Source organism: Cherax quadricarinatus, chromosome 3 (assembly GCF_038502225.1).
Source record: "Cherax quadricarinatus isolate ZL_2023a chromosome 3, ASM3850222v1, whole genome shotgun sequence".
Classification (NCBI taxonomy): domain Eukaryota; kingdom Metazoa; phylum Arthropoda; class Malacostraca; order Decapoda; family Parastacidae; genus Cherax; species Cherax quadricarinatus.
Genome location: NC_091294.1, coordinates 77,499,625 through 77,508,997, shown reverse-complemented (window position 1 = coordinate 77,508,997; position 9,373 = coordinate 77,499,625).

Below are 9,373 nucleotides of genomic sequence, written 5' to 3'. Positions count from 1 at the left end.
GAGGAGAGTGGTGGGGCACCTGGAAAGAAACAAGTGTATAATTGACAACCAGCATGGTTTCAGGGAAGGAAAATCCTGTGTCACAAACCTACAAGAGTATTATGACAAGGTGACAGAAGTAAGACGAGAGAGAGGGGTGGATTGACTGCGTATTTTTGGACTGCAAGAAGGCCTTCGACACAGTTCCTCACAAGAGGTTACTGCAAAAGCTAGAGGACCAGACACACATAACAGGAAAGGCACTGCAATGGATCAGAGAATATCTGACAGGGAGGCAACAACGAGTCATGGTACGCGACGAGGTGTCAGAGTGGGCGCCTGTGACAAGCGGGGTTCCACAGGGGTCAGTCCTAGGACCTGTGCTGTTCTTGGTATACGTGAATGACATGACGTAAGGGATAGACTCAGAAGTGTCTTTAGTTTGCAGATGATGTGAAGTTAATGAGAAGAATTAAATCGGACGAGGATCAGGCAGGACTACAAAGAGACCTGGACAGGCTACAAGCCTGGTCCAGCAACTGGCTCCTTGAATTTAACCCTGCCAAATGCAAAGTCATGAAGATTGGGGAAGGGCAAAGAAGACCACAGACACAATATAGTTTAGATGGCCAAAGACTGCAAACCTCGCTCAAGGAAAAAGATCTGGGGGTGAGTATAACACCGAGCATATCTCCTGAGGCGCACATCAATCAGATAACTGCTGCAGCATACGGGCGCCTGGCAAACCTACGGATAGCGTTCCGATACCTCAGTAAGGATTCGTTTAAGACTCTGTATACCATCTACGTCAGGCCCATACTGGAGTATGCAGCACCAGTTTGGAATCCACACCTAGTCAAGCACATCAAGAAATTAGAGAAAGTGCAAAGGTTTGCAACAAGACTAGTCCCAGAGCTACGGGGATTGTCCTATGAAGAAAGGTTGAGGGAAATCGGCCTGACGACACTGGAGGCCAGGAGGGTCAGGGGAGACATGATAACGACATATAAAATACTGCGCGGAATAGACGAGGTGGACAAAGACGGGATGTTCCAGAGATGGGACACAGACACAAGAGGTCACAATTGGAAGTTGAAGACTCAGATGAATCAAAGGGATGTTAGGAAGTATTTCTTCAGTCATAGAGTAGTCAGGCCATGGAATAGCCTAGAAAGTGATGTGGTGGAGGCAGGAACCATACATAGTTTTAAGGCGAGGTATGATAGAGCTCATGGGGCAGGGAGAGAGAGGACCTAGTAGCAATCAGCAAAGAGGCGGGGCCAGGAGCTGTGACTCGACCCCTGCAACCACAAATAGGTGAGTACACACACACACACAACACACACACACACACAACACACACACACACAACACACACACACACACAACACACACACACACACAACACACACACACACACACACACACACCCACAACACACACACACACACACACACACACACACACACACACACACACACACACACACACACACACACACACACACAACACACACACACACAACACACACAACACACACACACACACACACACAACACACACAACACACACAACACACACACAACACACACAACACACACACAACACACACACACACACACACACACACACACACACACACACACACACACACACAACACACACACACACACACACACACAACACACACACACACCACACAAAACACACACACACACACACGGGAGGGTCAGGGGAGATATGATAACGACATATAAAATACTGCATGGAGTAGACAAGGTGGACAAGGACAGGATGTTCCAGGGAGGGGACACAGAAACAAGAGGCCACAATTGGAAGTTGAAGACACAAATGAGTCAGATAGTAGGAAGTATTTCTTCAGTCATAGAGTTGTAAGGCAGTGGAATAGCCTAGAAAATGACGTAGTGGAGGCAGGAACCATACACAGTTTTAAGACGAGGTTTGATAAAGCTCATGGAGCGGGGAGAGAGAGGGCCTAGTAGCAACCGGTGAAGAGGTGGGGCCAGGAGCTAGGACTCGACCCCTGCAACCACAAATAGGTGAAATAGGTGAGTACACACACACACACACACACACACAACACACACACACACACACATGGGCGACTTTAACCACAAGGAGATCGAATGGGAGAACTTGGAGCCACATGGGGGCCAAGATACATGGAGGGCTAAGATGATGGAGGTGGTACTGGAAAACTTCATGTACCAACATGTAAGGGACACTACAAGAGAGAGAGGAGAGGATGAACCAGCAAGACTGGACTTAGTATTCACCTTGAGTAGTGCAGATATTGAGGACATCACATATGAAAGACCCCTTGGGGCCAGCGATCATGTGGTTTTGAGCTTCGAATACACAGTAGAGCTACAAGTGGAGGGGGAAGCAGGAAGGCAAGGACAAATGAAACCAAACTACAGGAAAGGGGACTACACAGGAATGAGGAACTTCCTGAATGAGGTTCAGTGGGACAGAGAACTGGCAGGGAAGCCAGTTAATGAGATGATGGAATATGTGGCAACAATGTGCAAGGAGGCTGAGGAGAGGTTTGTACCCAAGGGTAACAGGAATAATGAAAAAGCCAGGATGAGCCCATGGTTCACCCAAAGATGCAAGGAGGCAAAAACCAAGTGTGCTAGGGAATGGAAGAAATATAGAAGGCAAAGGACCCAGGAGAATAAGGAGAGCAGTCGTAGAGCCAGAAACGAATATGCACAGATAAGAAGGGAAGCCCAACGTCAATATGAAAATGACATAGCAGCAAAAGCCAAATCTGACCCGAAGCTGTTATACAGCCACATCAGGAAGAAAACAACCGTTAAGGACCAGGTAATCAAGCTAAGGAAGGAAGGAGAAGAGACAACAAGAAATGACCGTGAAGTATGTGAGGAACTCAACAAGAGATTCAAAGAAGTGTTCACAGAGGAGACAGAAGGGGCTCCAGAAAGACGGAGAGGTGGGGCACACCACCATGTGCTGGACACAGTACACACAACCGAGGAAGAAGTGAAGAGGCTTCTGAGTGAGCTAGATACCTCAAAGGCAATGGGGCCAGATAACATCTCTCCATGGGTCCTGAGAGAGGGAGCAGAGGAGCTATGTGTACCCCTAACAACAATATTCAATACATCTATCGAAACAGGGAGATTGCCTGAGGCATGGAAGACAGCAAATGTGGTCCCAATCTTTAAAAAAGGAGACAGACATGAAGCACTAAACTACAGACCAGTGTCACTGACATGTATAGCATGCAAAATCATGGAGAAGATTATCAGGAGAAGAATGGTGGAACATCTAGAAAGGAATGATCTCATCACCAGCAGCCAACATGGTTTCAGAGATGGGAAATCCTGTGTCACAAACCTACTGGAGTTCTCTGACATGGTGACAGCAGTAAGACAAGAGAGAGAGGGGTGGGTGGATTGCATTTTCTTGGACTGCAAGAAGGCTTTTGACACAGTACAACACAAGAGATTAGTGCAAAAACTGGAGGACCAAGCAGGGATAACAGGGAAGGCACTGCAATGGATCAGGGAATACTTGTCAGGAAGACAGCAGCGAGTAATGGTACGTGGCGAGGTGTCAGAGTGGGCACCTGTGACCAGCGGGGTCCCACAGGGGTCAGTCCTAGGACCAGTGCTGTTTCTGGTATTTGTGAACGACATGACGGAAGGAATAAACTCCGAGGTGTCCCTGTTTGCAGATGACGTGAAGTTGATGAGAAGAATTCACTCGATCGAAGACCAGGCAGAACTACAAAGGGATCTGGACAGGCTGCAGACCTGGTCCAGCAACTGGCTCCTGGAGTTCAATCCCACCAAGTGCAAAGTCATGAGGATTGGGGAAGGGCAAAGAATACCACAGACGGAGTACAATCTAGGGGGCAGAGACTACAAACATCACTCAAGGAAAAAGATCTTGGAGTGAGTATAACACCAGGCACATCTCCTGAAGCGCACATCAACCAAATAACTGCCGCAGCATATGGGCGCCTGGCAAACCTCAGAACAGCATTCCGACATCTTAATAAGGAATCGTTCAGGACCCTGTACACCGTGTACGTTAGGCCCATATTAGAGTATGCGGCACCAGTTTGGAACCCACACCTAGCCAAGCATGTAAAGAAACTAGAGAAAGTACAAAGGTTTGCAACAAGACTAGTCCCAGAGTTAAGAGGTATGTCCTATGAGGAGAGGTTAAGGGAAATCAACCTGACAACACTGGAGGACAGGAGAGATAGGGGGGACATGATAACGACTTACAAAATACTGAGAGGAATTGACAAGGTGGACAAAGACAGGATGTTCCAGAGACTGGACACAGCAACACGGGGACACAGTTGGAAGCTGAAGACACGGATGAATCAAAGGGATGTTAGGAAGTATTTCTTCAGCCACAGAGTAGTCAGGAAGTGGAATAGTTTGGGAAGCGATGTAGTGGAGGCAGGATCCATACATAGCTTTAAGCAGAGGTACGATAAAGCTCATGGTTCAGGGAGAGTGACCTAGTGGCGACCAGTGAAGAGGCGGGGCCAGGAGCTTGGACTCGACCCATACAACCTCAACTAGGTGAGTACACACACACACACACACACAACACAACACACACACACACACACAACACACACACATACACACACACATACACACACACACACACACACACACACACACACACACACACACACACAACACATACACACACAAGAAGAAAGGAAGAAACTGAGAGAGATGGTACAAAGGCGAAAGGAGGAAAGAGAGGGGATGGAGAAGACAGACAGGAGATCCCAGACCCAGGAGGAAGATCTAATACAGCCTCCCTCACAACTTTCTATAGAAGCCTCCCAACCAGGTCAACCCCAGTGCAACCAAACACTCTAAATCAAAACACCCATGCCACATCCAATGCCCCCACCCACTACATTACAAACTTCACCCCCACAGCAACAACCCATAGTTCCTTACCAAGTCTCCCACTTCCCCAACCCCAATATACTTCCCAGACCACAGTCTTAGAAAAGAAGTTGAAGGTGTGGTATACAAATGCAGATGGAATAACAAACAAGTATGAGGAGTGGCACGAAAGAATCAAAGAGACATCCCCAGACATAATAGCACTCACAGAAACAAAACTCACCAGAATAATAACAGATTCAATCTTTCCATCCGGATACCAAATCTTCAGGAAAGACAGAGGGAGGAGAGGGGGAGGAGGAGTTGCACTGCTCATTAAAAACCAGTGGGGTTTTGAGAAAATGGAAGGAATGGATGGCATGGGCGAAAGGGACTACTTAGTAGGAACAATCCAGTCTGAGGGACATAAGGTGATAATTGCAGTAATGTTTACCTGGAGTTTACCTGGAGAGAGTTTCGGGGGTCAACGCCCCCGCGGCCCGGTCTGTGACCAGGCCTCCTGGTGGATCAGCGCCTGATCAACCAGGCTGTTGCTGCTGGCTGCACGCAAACCAACGTACGAGCCACAGCCCGGAGGCCAAGAGAAGAATACGATGAGAGCAACAGAGCAATGATCAACACACTAGCCGAGGTGGCCAGGAGAGCACACATGGGGGGAGCAAAGTTACTAGTTATGGGTGATTTCAATCACAAGGAGATTGACTGGGAAAACCTGGAGCCCCATGGGGGTCCCAAAACATGGAGAGCCAAGATGATGGATGTGGTACTGGAGAACCTCATGCATCAACATGTTAGAGACACTACCAGAGAGAGAGGAGAGGATGAACCAGCAAGGTTGGACCTTGTATTCACCATGAGTAGTTCGGACATCGAGGGTATCATGTATGAAAGGCCCCTGGGAGCTAGTGATCATGTGGTTCTGTGCTTCGACTACATAGTTGAGCTCCAAGTGGAGAGAGTAGCAGGAATAGGCTGGGAAAAACCAAACTACAAAAGGGGGAACTACTCAGGCATGAGGAACTTCCTTCAAGACATTCAGTGGGAGAGGGAACTGACAGGAAAACCAGTACAAGAAATGATGGACTATGTAGCAACAAAATGCAAGGAGGCAGAGGAGAGGTTTGTTCCCAAGGGAAACAGAAATAATGGGAAGAACAGAACGAGTCCTTGGTTCACCCAAAGGTGTAGGGAGGCAAAAACTAGGTGTACTAGAGAATGGAAAAGGTACAGAAGACAGAGAACTCAGGAAAATAAAGAAATCAGCCGTAGAGCCAGAAACGAATATGCACAGATAAGAAGGGAGGCTCAGAGACAATATGAAAATGACATAGCATCAAAAGTAAAGACTGACCCGAAGCTGTTGTACAGCCACATCAGGAGGAAAACAACAGTCAAGGACCAGGTAATCAGACTGAGGAAGGGTGATGGGGAATTCACAAGAAACGACCGAGAGGTATGTCAGGAGCTCAACACAAGATTTAAAGAGGTATTTACAGTGGAAACCAGTAGGACTCCAAGAAATCAGAACAGGGGGGCACACCAGCAAGTGCTGGATGAGGTACATATAACCAAGGAGGAGGTGAAGAAGCTGCTATGCGAACTTGACACCTCAAAGGCGGTGGGACCAGACAACATCTCTCCATGGGTCCTTAAAGAGGGAGCAGAGATATTGTGTGAGCCATTAACAAAGATCTTCAACACATCATTTGAAACTGGGCAACTCCCCGAGGTATGGAAGGTGGCAAATGTAGTCCCAATTTTTAAAAAGGGAGACAGACATGAGGCACTAAACTACAGACCTGTATCACTAACATGTATAGTATGCAAGGTCATGGAGAAGATCATCAGGAGGAGAGTGGTGGAGCACCTGGAAAGAAACAAGTGTATAGTTGACAACCAGCATGGTTTCAGGGAAGGAAAATCCTGTGTCACTGGTCAGAGAAATAGCAAGCATCGAACTTAAGCTAAAAGAATCCTTTAGGAGTCAGGAATCGCGGGAAGAACTAAAAGCCATAAATGAAATCGAAAGAAACCCAAAGTATTTCTTCTCCTATGCCAAATCAAAATCGAGAACAACGTCCAGTATTGGGCCCCTACTTAAACAAGATGGGTCCTACACAGATGACAGCAAGGAAATGAGTGAGCTACTCAAGTCCCAGTATGACTCAGTTTTTAGCAAGCCGCTAACCAGACTGAGAGTCGAAGATCAAAATGAATTTTTTATGAGAGAGCCACAAAATTTGATTAACACAAGCCTATCCGATGTTATCCTGACGCCAAATGACTTCGAACAGGCGATAAATGACATGCCCATGCACTCTGGCCCAGGGCCAGACTCATGGAACTCTGTGTTCATCAAGAACTGCAAGAAGCCCCTATCACGAGCCTTTTCCATCCTATGGAGAGGGAGCATGGACACGGGGGTCGTCCCTCAGTTACTAAAAACAACAGACATAGCCCCACTCCACAAAGGGGGCAGTAAAGCAACAGCAAAGAACTACAGACCAATAGCACTAACATCCCATATCATAAAAATCTTTGAAAGGGTCCTAAGAAGCAAGATCACCACCCATCTAGAAACCCATCAGTTACACAACCCAGGGCAACATGGGTTTAGAACAGGTCGCTCCTGTCTGTCTCAACTACTGGATCACTACGACAAGGTCCTAAATGCACTAGAAGACAAAAAGAATGCAGATGTAATATATACAGACTTTGCAAAAGCCTTCGACAAGTGTGACCATGGCGTAATAGCGCACAAAATGCGCGCTAAAGGAATAACAGGAAAAGTTGGTCGATGGATCTATAATTTCCTCACTAACAGAACACAGAGAGTAGTCGTCAACAGAGTAAAGTCCGAGGCAGCTACGGTGAAAAGCTCTGTTCCACAAGGCACAGTACTAGCTCCCATCTTGTTCCTCATCCTCATATCCGACATAGACAAGGATGTCAGCCACAGCACCGTGTCTTCCTTTGCAGATGACACCCGAATCTGCATGACAGTGTCTTCCATTGCAGACACTGCAAGGCTCCAGGCGGACATCAACCAAATCTTTCAGTGGGCTGCAGAAAACAATATGAAGTTCAACGATGAGAAATTTCAATTACTCAGATATGGTAAACATGAGGAAATTAAATCTTCATCAGAGTACAAAACAAATTCTGGCCACAAAATAGAGCGAAACACCAACGTCAAAGACCTGGGAGTGATTATGTCGGAGGATCTCACCTTCAAGGACCATAACATTGTATCAATCGCATCTGCTAGAAAAATGACAGGATGGATAATGAGAACCTTCAAAACTAGGGAGGCCAAGCCCATGATGACACTCTTCAGGTCACTTGTTCTATCTAGGCTGGAATATTGCTGCACTCTAACAGCACCTTTCAAGGCAGGTGAAATTGCCGACCTAGAAAATGTACAGAGAACTTTCACGGCGCGCATAACGGAGATAAAACACCTCAATTACTGGGAGCGCTTGAGGTTTCTAAACCTGTATTCCCTGGAACGCAGGAGGGAGAGATACATGATTATATACACCTGGAAAATCCTAGAGGGACTAGTACCGAACTTGCACACGAAAATCACTCACTACGAAAGCAAAAGACTTGGCAGACGATGCACCATCCCCCCAATGAAAAGCAGGGGTGTCACTAGCACGTTAAGAGACCATACAATAAGTGTCAGGGGACCGAGACTGTTCAACTGCCTCCCAGCACACATAAGGGGGATTACCAACAGACCCCTGGCAGTCTTCAAGCTGGCACTGGACAAGCACCTAAAGGCAGTTCCTGATCAGCCGGGCTGTGGCTCGTACGTTGGTTTGCGTGCAGCCAGCAGCAACAGCCTGGTTGATCAGGCGCTGATCCACCAGGAGGCCTGGTCACAGACCGGGCCGCGGGGGCGTTGACCCCCGAAACTCTCTCCAGGTAAACTCCAGGTAAACCTACTAGAGTTTATGACAAGGTGACAGAAGTAAGACAAGAGAGAGAGGGGTGGATCGACTGCATTTTTTTGGACTGCAAGAAGGCCTTCGACACAGTTCCTCACAAGAGGTTACTGCAAAAGCTAGAGGATCAGGCACACATAACAGGAAAGGCACTGCAATGGATCAGAGAATATCTGACAGGGAGGCAACAACGAGTCATGGTACGCGACGAGGTGTCAGAGTGGGCGCCTGTGACAAGCGGGGTTCCACAGGGGTCAGTCCTAGGACCTGTGCTGTTCTTGGTATATGTGAATGACATAACGGAAGGGATAGATTCAGAAGTGTCCTTGTTTGCAGACGATGTGAAGTTAATGAGAAGAATCAAATCGGATGAGGATCAGGCAGGACTACAAAGAGACCTGGACAGGCTACAAGCCTGGTCCAGCAACTGGCTCCTTGAGTTTAACCCTGCCAAATGCAAAGTCATGAAGATTGGGGAAGGGCAAAGAAGATCGCAGACACAATATAGTT